The sequence below is a fragment of the Emydura macquarii genome, unplaced genomic scaffold, assembly GCF_026122565.2.
Source record: "Emydura macquarii macquarii isolate MOO-44397 ecotype Brisbane River unplaced genomic scaffold, CSIRO-AGI_Emac_v2 contig_320, whole genome shotgun sequence".
Lineage (NCBI taxonomy): Eukaryota > Metazoa > Chordata > Testudines > Chelidae > Emydura > Emydura macquarii.
The window spans coordinates 9,565,619-9,591,094 of NW_027130457.1; the positions used below are offsets into that span (position 1 = coordinate 9,565,619).

At 41.7% G+C, this 25,476-nt stretch overlaps 1 protein-coding gene and 1 non-coding gene across 3 annotated transcripts in view; both read left to right on the top strand.

Annotated features, from left to right (window-relative positions):
- Positions 1-25,476, top strand: part of CTNND2 (catenin delta 2) — a 1,025,780-nt gene that overhangs the window by 65,823 nt on the left and 934,481 nt on the right. The gene's annotated exons all lie outside the window — the stretch shown is intronic.
- On the top strand, positions 19,467-19,623 carry LOC137140983 (U1 spliceosomal RNA). Its single transcript, XR_010916520.1, has one exon. It is a non-coding gene; the product is annotated as a U1 spliceosomal RNA (small nuclear RNA).

Here is a 25,476-nt window from a genome sequence, read left to right on the forward strand (position 1 = left end):
TGAGCGGTGATGGCTGTGCACATAGGCTGTTATGCCAGCAAAAGTTAGGTCACTCGGGTGTTTTTTTCCACACTTCTGAGCGACAGAAGTTTTGCTGACATAAGTGCTAATGTAGACATGACCTTAGTGTGCTCTTTAGTAATATAAATGTGTGGACAGCTCAGGAGTTTTAAAAAATGTCCAGTGGCTCACAGTGGTCACCCAACTGTATGTGCCAGTGCAATACGGGTGAGGGATCACAGACCCTCTGGGTCCTGTGAGATAGCGAGAGCAGAGGACAGCAGGAGAGTGGTGGAAGGGAGGTATGTGAGCCCGAGAATGCTCAGGGCTCTGTTCCCTGCGGACTGACTAAGTACCATCAGGGGGCAATTAGGGGCAGCTGGGGCCAATGAAGGACCAGCCAGGTGCTTCATAAAAGCTCTCCGCCCCAAACAGTCAGGGCACAAGCTGGAGGAGTGGGAGTGCCGTGCTGTGGAGTGAATAGGATAAGGAGTGCTGATTTACGTGGAGGAACAGATCAGAGTGGAGAGTCCTGTGGACAGAGAAAGGTACCCGGCTCAAGGAGACAGAAGGAGGGGGAAGATTGGCCCAGGGGAAGACAGCGCAGCTGCGAAAACAGTGCCAGTAGCAGATAGCTGCTGCTCATAGGGCCCCTGGGCTGGGACCTGGAGGAGCGGGTGGGCCCGGGTCCCTATCCCCCTCCTCAGGGAAGGCGAGTACTGGACACGCCCTGACCCACTACGAACAGTACAAGCGTGGGATCCACTAGAGGGGAGCGGACTATTTGCCACAGTCCCCAAGCAGTGTTCAGGTCACGACTGCCACCCAGTACCTCATCTGAGCAACCAGAAAAGGGAACCAGTGAAGGCTAGCTGGCAGAGGACCCTGCCCCCAAAGCTTCTGATTGAGGGAAACATCCAGCACCCACAGTTGGCTGATGATCAGGAAGAGGAACAGGAAGTTATCTGAGCAACTAGAAGAATTTCTAGGTAGCTGCTATTATGGACCCCTTACGGCAGGGGTGTCAAACTCGCTGATGGTGACGAGCCAAATTCTCAAACTGCACTTCACAGGGGTCATGCAATACCCTCCGTCGAAAAATTCGGGCCATCTTCCCCTTTTCGGCGGTGCAGCATCAGCCCTTTTCGGCGGTGGGATTTTGCAGGGGACCGTGTTGCCGGACTGAGTGCATTGCCGCTTTAAGGGATTTCTCTGCATCCGGCATCAACGCTTTAAGACATTTCACGGACTCTTAAACCGGCAATGCTGTAGCCAGAGAAATCTCTTTAAGTGCTAATGCCCTCACTTTGGGCGGCAGCACGTCTCAAAAAAACTGGCCGGATGCGGGCTGGATCAAAAAGGTTCGCGGGCCGGGCCATATGTTTGACACCCCTGCCTTATGGCTTACCTGACTCATGAGCCCTGCCTTCCTGCCTGCTCCTATTCCTGTCCTCCTTATCCCAGACTGTCTGTTCTTAGTTCCTGCTTTTCTGCCCCACTCCAGGTCCCTGCTCGTATGCTTTACCCCTGACTATGTCTCTGACAACACCCTGGTCAATAAAATATGCTGACTTGGCTGGCCTCAACAAGAACAAAAGCCTGCTACTTACTGACAGCTAATGGAATTATTCCTTTTAGCTAAAGTCTTGTGTTTTGTCAGTGCTGATGGTCATGGGTTCAGTTTTAGCTGCTAATCGAATGTCTGCATATATGAGGCTACATTTTGTAAATATTAGTTCATAGAAGGAAGGATGGTATTGTGGCTAAAGCACAGAAGTGGAGATGAAGACAGCTGTGTGCTATCGCTAGTTCTGCAATGCTCTTGCTGTGTGCTGTGGTCAAGTTATTCAACTTCTGTATCCCACTTGATTCATCTCTCAAATGGGCATGATAATATTTCCTTACCTGACAGAGTGTCATTAATGCTTTTAGAGCACCTTGAGATTTTCTGGTTGAAGGCACTGTGTAAGTGCCAAGTATTATATAATTTGTAGATACATTTTTTATATCACTTTCTGTACAGTTCAAAAGGACAGGGTGATGCTTTGAAAAATGTGTGTGAAAAGTTCAAAAACATGGTGTATCACCTTCTTATTGAGAAGTAATTGGAAAATGCGTTCACAGGACCAGATTCAGACCCTGTTTATTTTAGTAGCAGAGTTGGTGCACATAAATGTTGCAAAGGCAAAACATTAGTGCAGAATAGGTTGTAACCCAGTACAGAACTGATTTGTAGGGATTTATATTACAATAACACCCAAAAATCCCTAGTTGGATCATTGAGTTACACACAATGTGAAACCCCATTGGCAGTAGAAATCTGTGTAAGAAATAGGACAGCTGACCATGACCCTGTATCACAGAGCTTTGGCCATTGAACAAGAGCTTTGTGGGTTTTAGGAAAGCCAACACAAAGTGAAATAACTCTCTCACTTGACTGCCTCTTTTTCTATGCATTGGTATACAGGAGTTAGTCTGGATCTGTCCTTAAGTATGTAAGTACAGAATGATAAAATACTTTTCTGAATAGTATGTAGTACAGGGTAATAATATACTGATTAAAAATAGGATGCATATTCTGGCACACGTTGGATTATTAGGTGTCTGTCCACTTTTTGATACAATGTATTATGTTGTGAAGTTAAGTAAGTTTTCACAACTGGGTTTTGGCGTTTGTGTCAAATATCCTTGTAAAAAATAGTGAGATTAGTACACAACTACCATACACTTCAATAATAGGTATTTCTTTTAACTTTGACACATCCTTTAATGCATTGTGTAGTTACATAAAGGATGCTGGATATGTCTCAAATGGCTCTTTTCTTCTACACCAGTATCAGGAGTGTAGTAGAGAGTAAACACAGGTAAATGAATTTTGAAACGTCTCATTTGGGGAATATGATGTTTAGCTTAGTTTACGCACTTTTGTGTTTTTTTTGTGTTTTTTTTTTTTTAAACTACTACACCACTACCCAGCATCGTACCTCTTTTTATATTGCATTTCTAATGGTCTTCCCTGTGATAAGCTATTGTTAATAGCCAGTGAGTATTATAGGCAATCATATATGCGTACAACACAGATAATCTTACAAGTATTCCAATGCCCAATACAGAAATAACTTGCAATTAGCAAACCATGGGCAAAGTGTATGGATGTAATAACAGGCCTGACATTTCAGAGTCAGGATTTTCAGAGTAACTTGAACTGTTTTCAAGACAGAAAAACAAATATTCTAGGGAATATGATATCCCTTGTGTTAAATCTGTTCCTGATGAATTGAAATGCCTTTTAAAAAAACAATAATGAAGTAATTTTGGCATATGTAATGTGGCCAGATGTTTATAATATATTACTAACTTAAGTAAAAAACTGTTTAGTGAATTAAAACCTTCAAAATGCATTTCAGATTATACATACACAGTAAATGACAATATCTATACAGCTAGCATTGTTGGCTGCAGATTACTGATGGCGTTAACATGTTTGCTGCCACCCAAATCAACCGTCTGAGTGTACCTGCCAGTAAAATAGCTCCATTCTAGCTTATTAGCAAGCACCCAGAATGACATCAGTTTGAATAGCAAGACAATTTTAACAGAAGCAAATGTGATTGTTGTCAGTGTTCATAAACTAATGTTTAACTAACCTTAAATAACAGTGGCACTACAGCAGAAGACAGGAAAATGCATACTGACATAATTACTTATGATTAATGTTTATACAATTAATATTTAATACATAATTTTGTACATGACTACTTTTAAAAAATGTGACACTATTGATATTTAACATGGTGCTACCATTGTGACACAAGAACATTATCTTTTAAAATATATTTCTCTGGAAAAATGTTATAGAAATTGAACGTAAATACCAGGTGCCTAATGCACCATTATTTCTTTCTGCAATTAGAAACAAAGTACTATAGGAACTTTGTGCAATGCCACTGGCTTCTAAAACCAATTTACTCATCTGCAAGATGATTGTAATAATTGCAGCTGGTTGATTGCATCCATTTTACAGGAATCTACAATTACAGCTCTCTACAGTTCTAAGAAGTGCAGTGCTAGCCTTTTTAAGTACTGGGGGGAGAGGGATGTTCTAAAGTCTTTTTGGGTTTGATGGGCAAAATGGACCAACAGTCACAGGGAGATAAGACAGCCTGAAGTGAGAGTCCACATACTGAACCTAAGGCTGTGCCAGGTCAGAGAGTGGGTGATGTTTCAGATAACATTTGCAAATGAAGGTGCTGGCTGGGGGATAATACACACATAGTAACTGGAGTATACATTCACCTCCTCTTTTTTTAAAACCCTTATAATGGTTTTCTAAATGGATAGTTGAATGGCATGAAACCTGTTATAAGGAGGTTCAAGCCCAGGTATCAGAAGGGTTCAATGCTCATTCCAAAATTTTGCAGCTTTTAGGGCTTACTTTAATGAACTTCCCCTTCTTCAATACAGAAGCTACTATAAGATTATTCCTCAACTTCCTCCTTGTTCCTATGACATTTCTAATCTGGGGCTTGATAGAGGCAATTTTAGAATGAGAATACTAGTTATTGGAGTTCTCTGAATATATTGCCTTCATAGTTCTGCATTCACCTTCCCTCCATCCTCATGACTGGAATCTCTCTGTTCCAGATAGATAGAAACTCAGAAGCAATTGTGCTATCTTTCTGGTCTTGACACTTTAAGGTGCATGGATTGAATATGATATATTTTCCAAATAAGCTAACTACTCAATTATATAATCAAAACAGCTTTCTGTTTATTTCTAACAATTGAGACTTACCATCTTTTATGTCCTAGCACAAGTGGGTTCCCTTCCCTTACATGCAATTTGTATGTAAGGAATTCTCCTTTTCTTCTCAAGGAAAATTGTCTCTCTATCCCTCCTTGGTCACCATCCATCATGACACTGGGTTTTATCAACTAGAGCAGCGGTTCTCAAGCAGTGGTACGCGTACCATCGGTGGTTTTTCGAAGAAGGCTGGGTGGTACGCGAGCCGTACCGTGCCGCCGAATCCGCTGCCGAAAGTCTGTCCGTCCGTCCGCCCCCCCCCCCGCCCCCTGCCGCGAAACCCCGCCGCCGCCGAAAGTCCCCCCCCTCCCCCTTTTTTTCCCCGAGTGGTACTCGGGTCAGGTACAGTCAGTTCAAGTGGCATTTGAGAACTGCTGAACTAGAGGATTAAAACACCAGCTCAGCAATTTTATCTTCAAGAAACTGTATGTGCACTTACAGAGCCTCGGTTTGCCTTCACCAGAAAGCCTGATTCTGTAAGGGCTTGTCTACACTTGAAATGCTATAGTGGCACAGCTGTGCCACTCCAGCACTTCAGTGTAGACATGACCTGCGCCGACGGGAGAATCCTTCCTGTTGGTGTAGGTAATCCACCTCCCCCAAGAGGTGGCAGCTAGGTTGATGAAAGAATTCTTTGGTTGACCTAGTGCTGTCTACATGGGGTCTTAGGTCAGCTTAAGTACACCACTCGGTTGTGGCTTTTTCACATCCCAGACCAATGTAGTTATATCAACCTAAATTTCTAGTGTGTAGAGCAGGCCTAAGTCTTGCTCACAATAGTAGGCCCATTGAAGACCACATTGGGGCTACTCACATGAAGAAGACTTTTCAGAAGCAAGCCTTTAAATAGTATTACATATCACATACAGCTGTATGCTTCAAACCGTATACAGTAAAATAGTTACATCCCACCTCTTCTAACTTGTAGTGAATTGCTTTCCTTCACCAACTACTAGGTTAACTTTTTGTTTGCTGTAACATTGTGAATTATGATGTCTCTTATTCATTTCTATTCACCCATTTACCTATGTGACTATCCTCCGTTGTTGTTATTTATTGTATTGCTTAGAAGCTCTAATTATAGAACAGAGCCAGACTGTGGTGCTACACACAAAAACAAGCTCCGTGGCCCAGGAATTTGAAATCTGAGTATGTGACATGAGGCAACATGTGGGTACAACAAATAGAAGGAGCACAAAGTTAGTGTAACAAGCAGCCACCACACTGGGGCCAAACTCCATGTTTCAGGAATCTTTCAGCTGGCCTCAGAGCTCAAGACGAATTTTCGCTCACCCACTTAATCTTGTAACACTTCAGTCAGCATGACAGTAAAGAGACTATTTTCTCATCTGGAAAACAAAAAGTGATATAGCATGTGTCATAGCTCTAGGGCTAGTATGTAATCAAAGCTCCCCCATTGTTTACACTAATAGAAAACAAACAATGTTATCTCCACAAGGAATGCGGCTATAAAGTAAGCCATAGTATTGTGGAAGTGGCAGGCTGAACGAACATGAAGAATTTACATTTGTTCTTTGTAAGGTGTTTTAAAAAAAAAAAATCCCCAGGTCCATATTTAAAATTCATAATCTTTTACACATCTTCACTCAAAATACCAAAAGAGCCCAGTGATATTTATCAATCATCCTAGTTTCAATAAGATTAGAGTTTCCTGACATTCAAATGCTGATAATTAAATTGGGGCAACGTATATCTCCAACAAAATACATATAATACTTGGCTATAATGTCTCATCCTGAGCTTTGCAAGGTATGAAATGACAGATGTATTTGCAATTATTGGTTCATTATTTGCCTATTTCATTTTCCAGATTGTGAAGTTTGAGAAATTAGCCTTTTCTTCTATGCTCTAAATGGAAGGTACATTTATTTAAATGAAAATAATTTTCATTTTTAAATGCAAGTATTATCCCCCTACAGTTCTAGCAGCCATCCTGACTCTCTAACGGGGGAAATTTCAGGGAGAGAGAGCCACAATAATAATTGTCTGAGCTGCTATGACTAAAATTGTTAGGGGTGAGTGACAGTCACAGCCATAATGACAACAGTAGTGTATTGCTATCAGCGTGGAAATAGTTCGGAGAGAGAGTCAGTGACAGCAGCCCACCCTCACCCCCCTCATCCTCAGCTCCAGGAAATGTTACTAGCCAGAAGAGACATGGATGCATGGATTGCCAGTGTGATTTTTAACTAAACTGACTGCCATCCTTGTGGTGCTCTGAGCACTTCTTCTGGCTGGCAGCATATGCTGGAAGCAAGAAAAGGAATCAGGATGTGAGAGGAGAGAAATGCAAATGAGGCAGATGATGGGGTAACCATCTTCCCCACTTTCAAACATGAACCAGCACTCTGCTTCAGGAAAAGCTACTCCTCAGATGAAATGAAAAGAATCTCAGTCCTTGCAAGGGCTTGAGCACAACTTCTAGTTATCAAGCCTTCATTAACACCCGACGCAAACTTGTGACAAACCTAACCCCTTACCAGTCCCAAACTCTCCTCCACATAAGCTCATAAACCCTCATTCCAAATGTAAAACCCTCTTAAGTACCTACCAAATATGTCCCCTCACCTCCTACAAACTAGGAATAAAAAATGTGGAATAGTCCACAGAGGCTCATTGAAGCATTGCTTAAATATTGGCTGACCTGTCATTAGGGTGGAAGTTTGTATTTTCTTTTTCAAGAATAAATAAGCCAACAGAAAACAAACAGCTACGTGATGTGATTGTTAGTCTAATAGTTAAGGCAGCTTTGTGTAAGAATGTGAGTTTCAGAATCTGCAGGGTTTATATATATTTTGTCCTACAGAAAAGATTTTGTCTTTTACATAGAAAAAGTCCTGTTATCAAAATATATATATACATTTAAAATGCTTCCCAAATCTTGATCTTCAGATGCTGTAATAGTGCAGCCCTCACTACTAGGATAAAAAGCTACTTACCAAAGTTCAATTTTTTTTTAAATTTGTTAAACAGTTATTTATAACAATGAAAACCAAGCAGAAAAATAAAAAGGAAACAACCAAAGCCAACTATGTTAATACATAGGTAATGTTCAGAATTTAAGCAATGAAAAAGTTCTCAGCTAGGCTGCCCACCACAACCTTAAATTTGTCCCCAACAACTTTTCATTTAGAGAGAGATCCTGCACCATTAAAACTAATGGAAGTTTTGCGATTGACTTCAAGGAGAGCAAAGTGTGGTTCTTGTATGCTACAGACCTGATCGCCATACCAAACATAAATGAAATCCTGGCCCTACTGAAATCAAAGCTAAAACTCAGTTGATTTCAATGGGATCAGGATTTTACCCTTTTAACTGTTCGGAGGGGAAGGAGGGAGGAAATATATACTCTTTACTGTTCATTATTTTACTTGATAAATGCCTCTCCCATGGCCTTTCCTGGCCATGATCACAACGGTGGATGGGAAAATAAACAGTTTTTGCAGGGATTGGGGAGGGGAGCAGTCTTTGGCCCATAAATTATTGGCATTGGTAAGAATATCTAGTCATCTCAAGAGTTCATATGTAAATATTGAATAAGGGGACAAAGAACAAGAGAGGTTTTGCAACAGGGATGTGAACATGGCATGTGTGTTGAAGGGAGAGTAAGCTACTGTGCTTGTGTGAGTGTGCATAGTTAATGCTGGTGCAGGCATTTGACCTGAGAATTGTCTGAATTTTTGGTCTACCATTTCAATCTTGACTATAATTAAGAAAGTGTTTTGCCATGATTATGATTATCCTTTGGTTCTCTAACTTAATTAAAATTTACATTTGCACTATTTCTGAGAGGACTAAGTGCTTGGGAGATTTAAAGTTGTCTTAAAATCAAGTTATTTGGGAATTAATTCCCCAATAATGATGACTGTTGTGCTTTTTGGGGTGCAGTCCAGACCAGTGAGGGGTTGTCACCACTTGCCGTGTCACTCTGGGTGCCTCACAATGCTCTGCTGCTGTAGCTTCCAGCCTGGGATTCTCAGAGCCAGCCTACAAGCATGCAGGTCACATTCTGAGTGTCTGTGTGCTAGACAGCTCTTATCCAGCAGTCTATCTAAAGCCCCACTCCTAGACTTCCACCAGCCTTGGTTACAGCCAGCAAGGTGATCTCAGCTCACTCCCACTCCTGAATTTCCCCAAAACCATGCACCCTGATGTGTTCAGTCCTCACCTGGACCACTCAGAGAAATAATTTTTGTTGCTCCTTTAAAGACACAAGGATATTATAGCTTATTATTAACTTAACATGAATAAATATACCCGTCCATGCAAACACAGCACTGAGTTGGTTCTCAGTAAAAATAAAACAAATTTATTACCAATAAAACATAAGTAAAGTGATGCCAAGTAAAAGGAATAAAGTTAGAAATTGTAACAATCAAATAAAAGTGAAAATCCACATCTGAAAGTCTAAATCTGATCTAGCAGGGTACAAGCTTTGTTCAATATAGCTTCTCTCACCAATCATTCTTCTTTCCTGACATGGCTAACTTTCCATCAGTCAGGATCTTCCCCAGAACTACAAGATTCTGCCTTCCCTTGTCTTCCTAGGTGAAAGATCTTTGCCTAAGCAGGTTTCTCATCTTTGTTCAGTTCCCAGAAACTTCAATCCCTCCAGGGCTGATGGAGCCATCTTTCTCAGTTTACAAAAGCTCTGGCCCTTGTGTCTATGTAGTGATGGATGCCAAAATGACTTTCTCTGCTTATCTCTATCAAAGTTCAATGATCTTGTTTCAAAAGGCAGGATGACCTCATGCTGTTCATGGGCATTGGCGTTGATGGACCATACAGGAGGTCCACATCTGTGAATCTTACCAAGCCTCTCTGGACTGATATTCACCAGTGGTACTGATGCTATCTGCACTGCCGGATTTCCAGTGTGCGACAGGTCTCTCAGTGTACGACACACCACACTTGCCCCTGCACGTTACTGGAGCCCCCGCACCGAGTTCTCCAGGAGCATTGGACTCACCGACATCTCCCTGCCACAAACCACTTTTCTCATCATAGGAGTTGGAAAGTGAAAGGACTTGGGTTCCCATTGCTTTTCTTACGTGCCCTATGGGACCCTATTTCACTATGGCACCAGACATATCATCTACCCAACCCTCAGCTTCCATGGTTTGACCAACCGTAGTACCAGCCCCTACCATCAATGGCCGCAAATTACCAGGTCTTGCTGGCAAAATATGATTACCAGAATTATATGAAACTCAGTTCCTTTATTCAACAGCTTCCAGACTCCCATAAACACCAATCAAGGCCATAATCAACGAGGGCTGCCAGTTGGTGGATAAAATGTCTCTTCAGTCTGCATTAAATGCGGCAGGTGACATGATGGCATGCTCAGTTTTTGTGGCCATTGTTATGAGATGGGCTTTGTGGCTGCATTTGTCTGGCTTCCCTAAAAAGGTCCAAAGGTGGAGGACCTTCCTTTTGGGGGAACAAAGTTATTCACTGAGAAGACAGATGCATCTCTTCACATGTTTGAAGGATTCGTGGATGACTCTTTGATCCCTAGGAATATACATGCAGGCCTACAATAAAATATACAGCCCATAGCTACCGTTTAAGCCCCAGTCATCACAATACATGTCTTTTTTAAGTACTCATCGCAAAGAGTTTACAAGCCACAGAAGAAGGCGGTTTCCTATGTGAAAGCAACCAGGACTCCAACAGACTGCATCTCAGCCCTCCATCTCAAAGTATCAGTTTTGACAGGGTGAGCGAGGTGCTGGAAGACCTCACCCATCCTTTTGGAGACCGCCTTACCCTTTCTGCAGCACCTGGGAACAATAACCTCCAATAAGGTAGGTGTTGGAGATTATCCAGAATTGATATGGCATCCATTTCTCCTCCCTCACTCCTCCCAAACACTCTTCCCTGTCCCTCTTCAGGGACCCTTCTGATGCAAGTCTATTACATCAAGAGGTAAACCATCTCCTCAGCATAGGAGCTATAGAACCTTTGCCCATACATCTCAGAGGCAAAGGCTTGTACTCTTGCTGCTTCCTGATACCAAAGAAAAAGGGAGGTTGGAAATCCATACTGGGCCTCAGAGCACTCTACAGATACGTCTAAAGAGAGAAATTCAAGATGGTCACCATATCCATGATCATTCCAGTTTTAGAGGAAGGAGATTGGTTCTTGGCCCTTGACCTACAAGGTGCAATTTTCCACATTTCAATCGTACCAAGTCAGAGGCATTGCTTCATTCACAGAGTACTCCCTTTCCGCCTCTCATCAGCCTCCAGGATATTCTCCATGGTCTTTTCAGTAGTGACGGCCCACTTACGTTCTCAAGGCATCATGATTTATCCTGACCTGGAGGATTGCCTTCTCAGCGCATGGTCCTTTGCAGAGGCCCAATGAGTCACTCAGGCCACATGGGACCTGTTTCTGAAACTAGGCCTACAGATCAACAAACAAAAATTGAATTTAACATCAGGCCAGAGGCTAGCAATCATAGGAGCCAACCTTGACCCTACTCAGGGAAAGGCATTCCTACCACATCACAGATTTCTCAGTCTCTCCTTGTTGACAGAGACAGTACAATCTAACCCACAAATTTCAACCAGACATTGCCTCCAGCTTGTGGGACACATGTCCACGGGCACATCGGTTATTGCTCATGACACATTATGCATGAGATGCCCCCAAGCATGGTTCAGTTTGGTTTACAAGCCACACAGAGACAGCATAAACAATCTTCTATCAATGCCCACCAGGGTCAAGCAATCTTTGGACTGGTGAAAGGACCAAGGAAATGTCCATAAAGGAGTCCCATTTGCTCAGTCTTCCCCATCTGTATGCCTGACCACCAATGCATCCCTAATAGGATGGGGTGCACATGGTCTCACAACACAGGGCAAATGGTCCCCAATAGAGGCATGCCTCCACATCAACCTGCTCAAGTTCAAAGCGGTCAAACACATACTCACTTCCTTCCGCTGATCAGACATTCACACAAGGGTCATGACAGACAACGTAGCCTTCATGTATTACGTAAACAAACAGGGAGGAGCCAGGTCTCATTCCCTGTGCATAGAAACCCTAGAACTATGGAATTGGTGCATCTCCCGCAAAATCCTAATGTCAGCGCCCTACCTACCGGGAATATACAACACAAAGGCTGACAGCCTCAGCCATAAATTCTCCCACGACCACAAATAGGAGATGGTCATTGCTACTACATGACATATTCTGATTATGGAGGATATTGGTAATAGACTTGTTCGCTACTTATCAGAACAAGAAATGTCCATAGTATTGCTGCAGAACAGGGATCATATGGCACGCCATGAGAGATCCTCTCCTCCTTACTTGGGACAAGGGCCTTCTTTATGCCTTTCCCCCATTCCCTCTATTACTGAAGGTCCTGTTGAAAATAAGGAGAGAGAAAGCAAACATCACACTGATTGCTCCCACCTGGCCCAGACACACATGGTACCCTTACCTGTCACAGTTGGCATTATGTTCACCGATGACTCTCCTAATCACTCCTTATCACCTGTCACAGAATGAGAGACGCACTCTCCATCCCAATTTGAGGAGTCTGTGACTCAAAGCATGGTTCCAGCACATAGACACATCTTGCTGTGAGGAGGTACTGTTGCACAATGTACCTACCTTCAGAAATGAAAGAGGTTCCAGATCTGGTGTCAGCCCAATGGTGTCACCTCTACTACAGCCACTCGACTGGTTGTCCTAGACTAACTGTTGACTTTAAAGAAATTGGGACTTTCAGTTAGTTCACTGAAGGTTCATCTGGTAGCAATTGCAACCTTCTAGTAGCAGGTAGAAGCATACTCAGTCTTCTCCCACCCAAGTATGAAGAGGTTTCTTGAGAGCATAGCAAGCCTCTTCCCCCAACCCAGGTTCCCTGCTCCCCAATGGGATCTCAACCTAGTGTTAAAAGGACTAGACCACCATTTGAACCCATGACCACTTGTTCATTAACTCATCTTTTATGAAGATGGCATTCCTCATTGCCATCACCTCTGCCAGAAGCATTGGGGAGATAGCGGCTTTGATGGCGCCATCCCCCTTCTATTGTGTTCTTCTTGAACAAGGTCACACTGAGACCATATCCAAAGTTCATTCCCAAGGTGACTTCTGCATTTCACATGAATCAGTTTATTCAGCTTCCTGTCTTTTATCCTAAACCTCATGAGGATAATAGGGAAGCCATCCTCCATATGTTCGATGTAAGAGGAGTCTTGGCCTTCTATTTGGACAGGACAGGGGCTTTCAGGAAATCTGAGACTTTTTTCCTCACTGTAGGTCAAAAGGTACAACGGTCTCTGTAAGTGGGTTCTCTGGCTGTAGTAAGCTCGGTTATCAATTGCGTAAGGTAGCTCCCCCATCTTCATTATGCATGCATTCTACAAGGTCAGTCTGCTCATCCGTCATTTCTCCAAGGATATCCTTTATCAGAAATCTTCAGAGCTGCAACATGGGCATCTGCACATAACTTTGCAGAATACTGTGCCATCCTGGGGGATTTGGCTGCAGATGTCAAATTTGATGATACAGCACTATCATTTATATTAGATTTGACTTTGAAGTCATGGCCTCCAGCGGTGGGCATTGCTCAGGGGTTACCTACAGTGGAGCATCTATAGAGACACTACTCGAAGAAGAGCAAGTTATTCACCTTGTACAGTAACAATGGTTCTTCAAGATGTGTCCCAGGGCGTGCACAGGCGGGATTGACTGCTACCAAATTTCTCTGATCAGCAGTGTGGGGGTGCAGATACACCTACAGTGAAGCACCCAGAAGGGGACACATCTCGAAGAACCATTGTTACTGCCCAAGGAGATAACTTCCTCTTCTCCCTTTTGTTTGGTCACAGATGGTAAAATATAATATTAATAGGTATCCATAATTCCTTATGTTGTGTTAATACATGCAATTCACAATTATATTAATCACCAGTGTGTCATAAGCTTTCATAAAACACCTCACTTGTATACTTTTATAATACAGTAATATTGTATACAATCAGTTGATTCAGTTGCTTATCTGTTGAGATTCAGACACTGCCTGTCTTTATCATCCAAATAGTTTCTCTGTCCTGCAATTATTGGCTTGATAGCTTTGTTTACCTAATATGTAAATATAATATGTAAATAGACCTTCATTGTCTCTGCTTGATGACTGGGCTGGTCAGAGAAACAAATACTCATTCCTAGAGCCCTGCAAATCTGCGGATAGCTGCTTTATATCCTCAGATCATTTTTTTGCGGATAGTGGATCAGATGCGGATCTCAAAGGCGGGGAAGCAGCTGTCTGCAGTTTATAGCCTTTGAGATGGAGATGAGGGCTGGCCGCCAACCAACTATTCTGTGGGGCTCCCCTGCAGGCCAGCAGGGGAGCCCCGTGGAACAGCTGATTGATTGATTGATTGGCAGGCACGGGAGCCCCGGCCAATCAGCTGTTCTGTGAGGCTCCCCTGTCGGCTATCAATTGGCTGTTGGTCACCTGCTGGAGGGTCTGACCCCCAAACAGCTGATCAGCAGCAAGACTGCAGCAGAGCTGGACTCCAAACAGCTGACTGGGGGCCCCAGAGCTGTGGGTGCAGATGACTAAACTGCAGATGGTGGTCGTATGTAAACTGATTGGGGTGGATGCAGATCCAAATTTGTGTATCTGCGCAGGGCTCTACTCATTCCTTTGTCTAGGGCAGACCTGTTTATCAGCTCCCCCTGACATGCAAGGCTTAAACACATTAGTGATCATTCTAACATATATCCATAACTCTTAATACACACCACATATATACATCATGCATGAAATATTAATGATCAGTGAGTTATTAGTTTTCAAATCATCCTGCACAAGGTGTATTTTGTACAAAGATTCTGCAGTAGTATGAAAGTTGTGACACTACACACCCCTATATTCACACCCGTTTTCCTATAGTCTGAGATGTAAATGTGTGAGTATTTTATACAAAAACTGATACAGATCTCCCAAGCAAACTTGCATATAAACTGTAGCCTGAGCCTAAGCACCAGAATTTCTAAGCCTAAAGGAATTTTTAAATTTTAAATTACGGGGTTCAAAAATAGGAATTAGGGTAAGATGTGTCTCCAACTTTAAAGCTGTCATGACTCTGTAACAGTTGCCTGTCAGCAATTACAGTTCCTCCCTACTTCAGTCTTCGTACCAGGCAGTAAAGGAGATAGGCCAGGATCATCACTGCATGTTACAGTGCTGGTCTTACATAATTAAAGACCGGATTATGACACTCTTATTAAGTAATACCTGGTTCCGCAGATACTGCTAATAGCAAAAACTATTTATCTTAGATAAAGTTAGCAGGTTTTAACGGGCCACCATTGTATGCTGCACTTGTCTTCACCTTATGGTTCTCAGTTAGTAACCTTAAAGGAATAAATACATCACTAAAGAAACTCTTCAGTCATCATGGTGACAGGCGTGCTTTAAGAACCTGGATAGAACACAACAGAACTAAGGTAAGTATTCATTAAATGAAAACCTTTTATGTTCATGTACTCATTGCTGAAAACACAAATGTAGCTTAACATAGGCAAGCAAAGCACATGTATCTTAACAAGTTATAGAGTTCACCCTGTCTTCTAGTAATTGCCACAGTGATACACCACAGACTGTTGTCACTGTTTGTCACTCTCTCCTAGCAATTTACTGAGAGCGATAGCAGCAGAGGACTGCCACTGTCACTGTCTCCTAGCAAATTACAGAGTGATAGCAGCCTGGAGGGCTGTTGACACTATGGCTGTCTCCTGTAGTCATTTCCACCATGATTGCATCAGGATGGTTGCTAGATCTACACAGTGATAATGGACACTGTCCAAAACAAGTATGGACACAGCCCAGACTGACAAGTTGTATCTCCAGTTTCAGCTCAAAGCAGATAATTAACCTTATGAAAAGAGCATTTATCTTGACATAAAACAAAGAAATTCTCCCTCACAATTTATTTCTGAGGAAAGGACTATCCAAATACACTTATGAAAAAAATATGTATTTAATAACTCCCTCCCCCACCCCCAGATATGTTACTTTAATTATTCTCACTCTGTTTTTCTCAGTATATACCATCTCATTCACCCTTAATTACTTCAGATTTCATCCTTTCATGGGGGTCTGCTAATTGTTTGCAATAGCCGAGCAAGCTAAGGTTTTTGAATTAAGCAGTGATGAACTGCAAGTTTAAAAAGTAAGCGTGGTTTAACCAGCTCTCCAGACATGTAAAAAATGGGGAACAAATGTTTTCTGCTTTTTTTTTTTGTTTGTTTGTTTTTGTTTTGAATGTTGCAATTTTAAAAATTAAAACAAAAGAAATCCCTTTTGGGTGGTCTGAGTGACCAAACAGGATGTTTGGTGTCTTATTTCTGTGATTTTTGTAAATGAAAACTCAAAGGGGTACTTAAATTAGCTTTGATATTGCAGTGTGTATAAAATCCTAAAACTGTAATGAAGACCATTGTTGAGTGTTAATTTTTAGCAAGATTTTAATTTTAAGAGAAGCAATGACATAACTTATTTTCATGTAAAAACATTTTATAATTTATCTGTTTGCAGATATGTACGTGTAATTGAGGGCAATATCTACAGTACTCTTTTATATGCCTCTGATGGGTTCCAGGTATAAGGATTGGGCATTTGGCTGTTCCCATATTACCTGATCAATTTACCAGTCAAAAATGATCAAATGTCAAATTTTAAAGCACTAATTTATAAAAACAGTAACATAAGAGAGTAACATTAAAGAGACTTGATGGTCTCCAATAGGCTTAGCCTTAGATACTTTTGCCTAGTTACAAAAAACAAGTTCTTGAGTTATTTTAACTCAGAAAAATGTGAAACATAATGAAATGAAATTCTAAAAAATGAAAGAATGTTAATCAGGATGCAATAAAAAAGATATGATATTCTTGCTGGAATATCTCATCAGATGTGACTATGGTCAAATAATAAGTCAGTTGACATTCTTTGACTCATCAATTGACTGGTTTGGGAAGTATAATCCTGTTGCCCTGAAACCTGGGACCACGGTAAGTGCTACTTGAGCAAGATTGTTAATTTTCCTGCCCAATGGACCAAAGGGAAGCTCAGGGCAGATTAAGTGGTATAGCAGCACTGGTATACCATTTAGAGGGGACAAATACAGTCAGAACAAAGAATTGAACTGCCTCAGGAGTATGGGGAGTAGAAGAATAAGCAGAGCAAATAGAACTGAGCCACCACAGTGGGAAGTTGAAGAAGGGAGGGGGTGCACAAAGCAACATAATCAAGGTGCTAGTCAGTGTGGAGCTGAATGGGCCTCCATGAATCAATACCTCTGCAATGCTGTCCCTTGAGAGAAGGAGATGAGCCCAGGCATATGGTCACTGCTCTGTTAGAATGTATTGTTTGATCGCAGTAGAGCTGGATGAAATTATTCAGACTAATTGTTTATTACCTGAAAAATGCAGTTTAGGGCTGACCAAAAACTTCATGAATTTGGGTCAAATTCAATGAATAGCCAATATCCCCAGTCACAGATGGAACCCTAGGAACTGCTCTTTTACAGAGTTCAGTGCTGTCCACTGGACTCTGCCAACTTATATCTTCATCAGTTTATCAGAAAAACTGATATTCACCAGCTCTGTTACTTGAAATGAAGTCTCTACGCACACCCAAACCTCATGCACTGCTTTAGATAAAACAAACAAATAGGTTTATTAAGTACAGAAAGATTTTAAGTGATTATAAGTCAGAGGAATATAAATCAGATTTGATCAGGAAATAAAAGCAAATAGCATTCTAAACTAAACTTAACACTTTCAGTAGCTTTACTGTCCAAGATGGTTCTCACCACAGGCTGGTTGGTCGGCCTCCAGCCAGGCTTTCTCCTGTGATCAATGTATCAGTTGCTTGATGTTTGCAGCTGGGTTGCGAGAGAGAGAGAGAGATTGCAAAAAACATCTCTTCTTTTAACTTTAACTCTTTTCTCTTCCTTTCCCCCCTGGGCCAGGTGACCATCTGTCCAGCATAGCTTCCTCCACTTGAGCAGTTGAGCATCCCCTTATCAGATGCTTAGGCTAGTTCATTGTTCCTGGAAGAGCTAGGTGGTTTTATGCATGTCTTAGTGAGATGTGAATTACCTCTCTGCCTTTAGTGTTTGCCTAGATCTGCTTTAAGCAATGAAGCACATATTTGGGAATATTACATAACACAGCTTCATAACCATACATACGACATTGCAAGAAACATACTGCTATAACAATAATGTTCAGTATGCCATGAGCATTCCAAAAACACCTTACATGACATACTTTGCATTAAACAATATACAGTTGCACTATACGGGTGCACATGAATGATAGACAATCACTACATAAGGGGGTACATGGGGTGTAGTGTGTCACAACCTCCCCCCACATTTTCCTAATGCTGCTGGTAGTAGTCATCCTGGGCTTGCAGATTCTGAGGTCAACACTGATCCCTGCCACGCAAACCTCTGGCATGTTAGGGAAACCATAGCTGATGGATCCAGAAATCACCATGGGTGTGGGATCACTTGCTCTATTGTTTGCCGTATGAGCACTTGTAGTGAAAGCTTCCATCATCTCCCCTAGGTGATGCTAAGTGATCTCAGTCTCCTAGAGAAATCCAGGCCACAAGGAAGCAGATGCTATAAGCTTCTGGGTTAGACCTGGTCCTTACGCTGCTATGCTGTGTACCGCATTGATGCCAGCAAAATTAATACTGGAGTGGCGTGGGAAATTTTCCTACTGTGGTGGAAGAAATAAGGCAACCCTCCCTAGAAACCTTCTGCAAAGGATTGCAGAGTACCTCCATTAGTTTCCTTGAGATCTCGCTGGAGGATTCCTGGGCTATCCTAGTGCACATCAAGTCTTTTCCAGGAGAGGAGGGGGTCACCCTCTGCATAGCTAGAGCGGCCTCTGGGAAGTAGATATCCACTACCCCTAAATCTTAGTTTTATGTTTCATATAAAAAAAAGAGGATGTAACCCCTACACTTTGATTAGAATTACATACTCATCAGAGGTGCCTTCCCCAACATCACGCTCAGCAACGATGCTGTCTTACAACCGGCTGGACTGCTCTGGGATGAAAAATAGCTCCTGGCTCTCAAGAAGAATGGATTCCCTGCACGCCTGTCTCCCATTCCCCTCCTCCTCCTCATTGTTGCCTGAGATGACCTGGGACTCAGAATCCTGGGAGGTATCCATGCTGTGTTTGGGGGTAGTGGTGGGGTCGCCGCCGAGAATTGCATGTAGCTCATTGTAGATATGGCATGTCTGTGGTACAGAACCAGAATGACTGTTCGCCTCCCTTGTCTTCTGGTACGCCTTATGAAGTTCTTTGATTTTCACGCAGCACTGCTGCGTGTCTCAGGTATAGCCCTTGTCTCCCATGGCCTGCGCAATCTTTTTATAGATGTCTACATTTCTCCAGCTGGATTGGATCTGTTCCTGTATAGATTATTCTTCCCACAGACCAATAAGATCAACACCTCCTGTGTACTCCAGGCTGGAGCGTGTTTGTGGCATTGAGTCACCATGATCAGCTGGGCTGGTGAACTCTCCATGCTCATCAAACAGTAAATGGGAATTCAAAAGTTCCTGGGGCTTTCACAGAAGAGGGGCTGTTTCCTGGCAGGGGAGATGATCAGGGAAGTGGTTTTCCAGGGCAAGGCTTATCCATTGCACCGTGGGTGTGCTGACCCCTGCGACTTCCCCAAATGTGGGAAACTTGACTGCATAATTTGTGCTAGTGGGGGACTGGATTCATGCTCTCCCCAGGCCTGGGCCATTCAAAGACAGACAGCTTTTCCCCTGCTGTGTGTAGGGAGTCAGAAATGTGGGGGGGTGGGAGTTGTGGTGGTTTGCTTTAAGTCCCCCTCCTGCTATGAGCAGGGGATTGGACTAGATGACCTTCTGAGGTCCCTCCCAACCCTAATCTTCTATGATTCTGTGTACTTGGCTGCTGTGCTGCAGAGTTGAAAACTATCACCAGAGCAGTCACAGCAGAGCATCGTGGGACGCCTCCTGGAGGCCAATTTATTTGACTTACACAACGCTGCATCTACACTGCCTCTTGGTCTATCCATCATCATTGAATTAAGCACGACGCCTCTTGCGGCAGTGGAGGAAGTCAACGTAACAGCTGAGTTAGGTTGGCAGAAGGGATCTCATACTGTAGATGTAGATATTATTAGGTCAGTGGAAGCCACCTTATGAAATTTGTAGTGTAGTCCAGGCCTGAGAGGTGTGCTACTATGCTGTATTCCCTACATATCCAACCAAAATGATCCAACTTTGGCAATTATGGTTGACTGGCATCACCACTATTCACTATGATGTAATAACTAATCCATGCACAACTGCAATTTGTTGCTGGTGTTGCTTCTGTTCTTCCTCTATTCCTGCCAACAGAACTTTCTTGTTATATATAAAATTAGTTCGTAAACACCTTGGGGCGAGGATCATGGTCTTTTCATTAGCAGCCACAAAACATGCTCTTGGGTGCTGCTGATGTAATAAATTAATAATGGACAGGCTATTATACCATGTCTGGGTATAAGAGCTATAAGTAGACAGTATTGCTGCTTAATTGTTTTGGATGACATTTGAATAGGTTTTTGAACACAGAAATCCTTGTGTAACTGTTTTGATGTAGATGTACATTTGATGTGACTTTTCTCAAAGTGCAGCTTTTCTCTGACGAACAAGCTATCCCTTCTAGTAATAGGACAACATGATGGTAATACTTTCCTATCAGTCACTTTTGTCAGGGTGCTAGGCTGTGTGTTAGGCCAGTGTCCAAGCGGCTGGAAAGAGGTGCAAGATAGCTCAGGTTTAAACACAATCAAAAAAACCCTCTTTGGTGTTTCTGTCTTATTTCAGGTGTTCTTGTGTAACCAAAATACAAGATTGACAAAAAAATGTCTGGCTGCATTCTTATAACTTCATAGCTGGTATATTCCAAAAGACAACTATGTAAATCAAGCAGGGCAAATTCTTGCATTTGCCTAGAGCTCCTTGTCTTGCTTTAGAGCTGGGGTTACTGAGCAAATTCTAGGTGCTGAGTCTCACTAGATCCCATTTGAGAGTACTTCACTGAGCTGACTCTGAATCTTTGCTGGGAGTTAGCTCAGAAAACCCCTCCAGGCAGGAATATAGCTTGATTCAACTTCCTTAGAGGGACAGCCACTGAGGTAGAGAGCATGATTGTGCAATCCTCAGCAGGAGCACCCAAAAGACCAGCATGCCATGTCACAACAATACATTATTATCTTGAGCTAACTGGTTTGCCATTTAAGTGGAGATAGCAAACACATTTGAAAAGTCTAAGGTGGACACTCCCAGCACCTCTGTTGCAGGAGGAGGAACCACACTAGTTTCTATAAATGTGTTGAGATACCTTGACTTAAATGGCAGTCAACCCCAGGTGAAAACAGCTTATCATAGATAAAACCTTAGATTTTGAAGATCTTCTTTACGTTGCCTGGCACTTAAGCTTCATCCATGCTAACCGTTTCCTCAAATCCCTGGATGTTCTTGGCCTGCTGTTCAGTGTGGCCTGCTGTAATTGAAGGAGCGCAAAATCCTGACCTTTCATACTCCCTGCCCCTAAGAATCTGAAAAGATTGTCCCTGACACCTTCGAGGGGCACTTTTGCCTTCCTGCTCCGTACATACTGACGGCATACCTTCACTAGATTTTTTTTTACATAGAGTTAATTGATTGCCATTGACTTTAGGTTTTTTATGTATTTGTGAAGCCAAAAAATGTGGACTCTCCCTGCACATTCATTCTAGAGTACCCTACAAATGTTTGTAGCCTGGAACAAATGTGTGGAAAGTGTCCACCCTAGCCTTCACAAATGTCATGTTTCAGACAATTAACCTGAGGCACAAAAATATTGAAGATCTATCATAATGGGCTAGGCATAATGTGGCTTTGTTTAAAAGAAAATTGGCAACAAGTAAGTTGTTAAAGAGATTGGGGGGGGAACTAAATGTAAAAGTGTGTGTGTGTGTGTGTGTGTGTGTGTGTGTGTGTGTGTGTGTGTGTGTGTGATTGCGATTGCATAATGTAAAAGAATGTACTTCAGAAATAATGTTGTTTTAATTGTGGAAATCAATAAATAGATGCAAATTAAGGAGAAAATTACCTTTCCCAGTCAGAATTCCACGTACTGCATGCAGAAATGCCTCCTCTTTGAATGTATTTTATACAGAGTATTTCTCTGTTGACCTGAGTCTTTCTCTGCTTTGCATGCATATTCATCATACATAAAGCTTCAATTTAATGGAAATTTAAATCTTGTGTGAATAATAATGTTTTTAGCAACTTGTTTCCATTTGGCATCATTATCTCAGGTTCTCTAAACGGTAACTGAATACAAATGGATTTCTCAAAACTTAATTTTTAATATGCAGTATTATAGAAATGTAGTGGCATGACTTTCTCTCTATTCAGAATCTAATTTTTCCCGAAGTGAAGTCTGAGACTAGCGCAGAGGATAAATGGTCAGTTAATATTTCTATTATACTATAACTTAATCTCTGCCACTATCTAATGTACCTAACTGAAACTTTGTGCCAATTAAAAAATGAAGTGTATTTGATGGTTTTGGGGGATGCTCCTTTCAGAAAATCCAAACCAAATCTTAAAGCTATTTTACATAGGGTTGAAATGGGGGTAATCATGCCTTGTGTGTAATATATAAAATAAAATATGTTGGGTCTAACAGGGTTTTTCCATGGAATACAAATATCCAGGAAAGGGCTCTATTTAACTGTAGCGGGTATCAACAATATATGGCACAAGAACTTTTTGTGAGAAATTTGTTGTTCAAGTTCTTAATTGCAATGGAAGCTAATCCAGGTTAATGCTCCTTTAGCAACAGGAAGGCAGAGACAGTTTCATAGAAATTTTTGAATTGATAGATGGATATCCTTACTATCAATATTTAAATAATAAGGGACAGCAAGGTGGCTCTAGAGATGTGGCTTTTCCAGACAGCCAAGATTTTCAGAAATGGACTTTAAATTTAGGGTTTCTGATGCTATCTACACTAGAAAAAGTTTACTGGTATAGTTATATTGATATAGCTATATTTGCAACCCTCTTAGTGGAGGTATAGCTCCTACTGGCAAAAGAGTTCTGCTGCTGCTATAGCTTATACCAGTTTCCTGAACAAAATAAGCTATACTGTCAAAAGGGACTCTTTTGCCAGCATAACTGCATCTACACTTGGGCTTTTGCTGGCATAGCTATGTCATTTTGAGGGGTGTGTGCCTTTTTCACACTCCTAGCTAGGGTGGCAAAGCTTTCAAGTGTAGATTAGTCCTTATTCCATATTTAGGCAGCATAAGTGGTCTCAAGAATAGATAGCAAAGAGGCTGCTATGCCAGCGTTATGTCAGAATTGGATATGTTATATAAAATATGAGAGAGCTTCATAAAGGAGATATTATTTAAGTTTTTACAATTCTGAAACTACAAGATAGATTGGGGGAATGCAGAGTGTGAGGATCCCACCAACACTTAGGTGTGAGCCTCCTTCACACCTCCAGGCAGGGGTTTAGTGGGATCTCAGCCACTACAGCCCCGGGGGCAATTCAGAAACCTTAAAAGGTTTCCCCTCATGCCTCCCAGTTCTAAATTCTGGGCACAAGACTCTCCTTTCCCTCATAAATCCCTTCCCCTTGTAACGACTTTACATCACTCTGCAAATGACAACTGCTCCTGAAAGATGTATCTGTGGTATAAGTTCCCTGGTGCTTGTAAAATAGCTGCAAATGACAATTTATACACCCTAACAAGTACAACACCAAAATCTCTGCCTGCATAGAGCCAGTCACAGGGCAGACATCTCTATCCATGTGGAACCCCATTGACTTCATGCAGGGATAAGAATTTGCCTATCCTAGGTTTGCCAGACCTATTTACAGGATCAAGGCCAGAGATCTGCATCAGGCATAGAAGAATTGAAGGTAAACATAGATTGATGCTAGAAAATAAGTTATCTCACCCAGTCTACAATCAAAAAATATTCTCAAACTGGAATGAATGCATTGGCCATCAGCTAAGCATAACCAGAAAAGGCTGCCCACTACTCCTCAATGATTGTATAATGGACATGTGATGTGGTTAACTGCTCACCAATCACAGCTCTGGTAAGGAGCCTTCAGGAGAAAAAACCCTCCAAATGGAATCTTTCTTTTAAGATTTGGGATTTGTGCTACAACTTGCAATTTTACTTAATTTATTCTAAACACTTGTTTGCAACATTCCGCTTACAAAATGTATTTAATGAGCATTTTGTCCAAGATTATTTATTTACCTTTAACCATAGTTGTGCTAGTTGTTGACTTTTAGTTTCTATAACTTAGGGCTATGTTTTCTGACAGTGCTAAGGAAGTATTGATCTGTTGTTTCATACCACTTTTTGTAGAGTCAGTATCATTGCTTCCCTGCATAAACACACAGTTTTCCCATCTGTTATTTTTAAGGATCTTTTACTGCAACAGGTAGGAGAAATAATAGAAAAAATACAGTAAACTAAATAATTGCCAGGTGTCAGAGAAAAGTGCAGAACCTGAAACTACTTTTAACTATTTATTTAAATTGACTAGATTTCAAGCTGTCCTTAAATAGTGCAGGAGTCTGCAGCATGTATTTACTATTTACCAAGAATAGCAAAATTGCAAGCATGCAACTAGCTTTTTCAGAAAACAGTTACTATAAACTAGGTCATAGGTTTTGGTAATCCAGCAGAAAGCTAATGTAAGGAGCTATCATAGCCCATTGTCTTTTGGACATCATAGCATTTAAGAAGCTGAGAGAGGAAAAGAAAACAGGCTGCATGACAGGGCTTCCGGTATTTTCTCCCTCTCTCTCCTCCAGTGTCCCTGTTAGCTCCACTCTGGAAGTAATTGTAATGAGATAACGGGTCAGTAACCTGATAATTTGAAGGAACCTTGTTTCCTAGGGACCAGCTTTTCCTGATGCTGGGTTCAAACAGAATATCACTTATTGAGATTAAAGGGGTCTCTCTCTCTCTCTCTCTCTCTCTCCCCCCCCCCCCCCCCGCCCGCCCTCCGTCCCCTCCCTTGTTCTTTGAGTCCAAGGCATTTCCACCCCTTTGTTTGAGACTGCTAACCTAACTATTCCACAATACACTAATTTATATAGAAAGATTAATTATAACCAGGAATAATTAACAAGGGCTTGAAGGGAACTGGCTGAGTCTTAACACTTTCCTTCCAGTTTCAAATGCAGGTTTTAAACATATACAAGAAATTAAAATAAAAATAATTTAACATTTATATTAAATTGTAACTTGTAAAGGCAATATGTGGAACCACATATGTGCTATGCACATGAAGTTCATTGCATATAGGCAATTCCTGAACTATTAAATATTTATTTAATGTTTGATACAACAGTCATTTCAAATGGAAGAAAAAGCTAAAAGATGTGAAACTCCAATGCCACTATGTCCTGCCTGCCTTGGGAAAAAAGACAAAACAAAAAGGGGTAGAGGTCTGAAGGATCAAGAAGAGGGTCATAAAAAAGGAGAAAGCTGACAGATTGAGTAGGTTGGAAAGGTTTATCCTGTAAAACAGGGAGGTTTTGGACATGA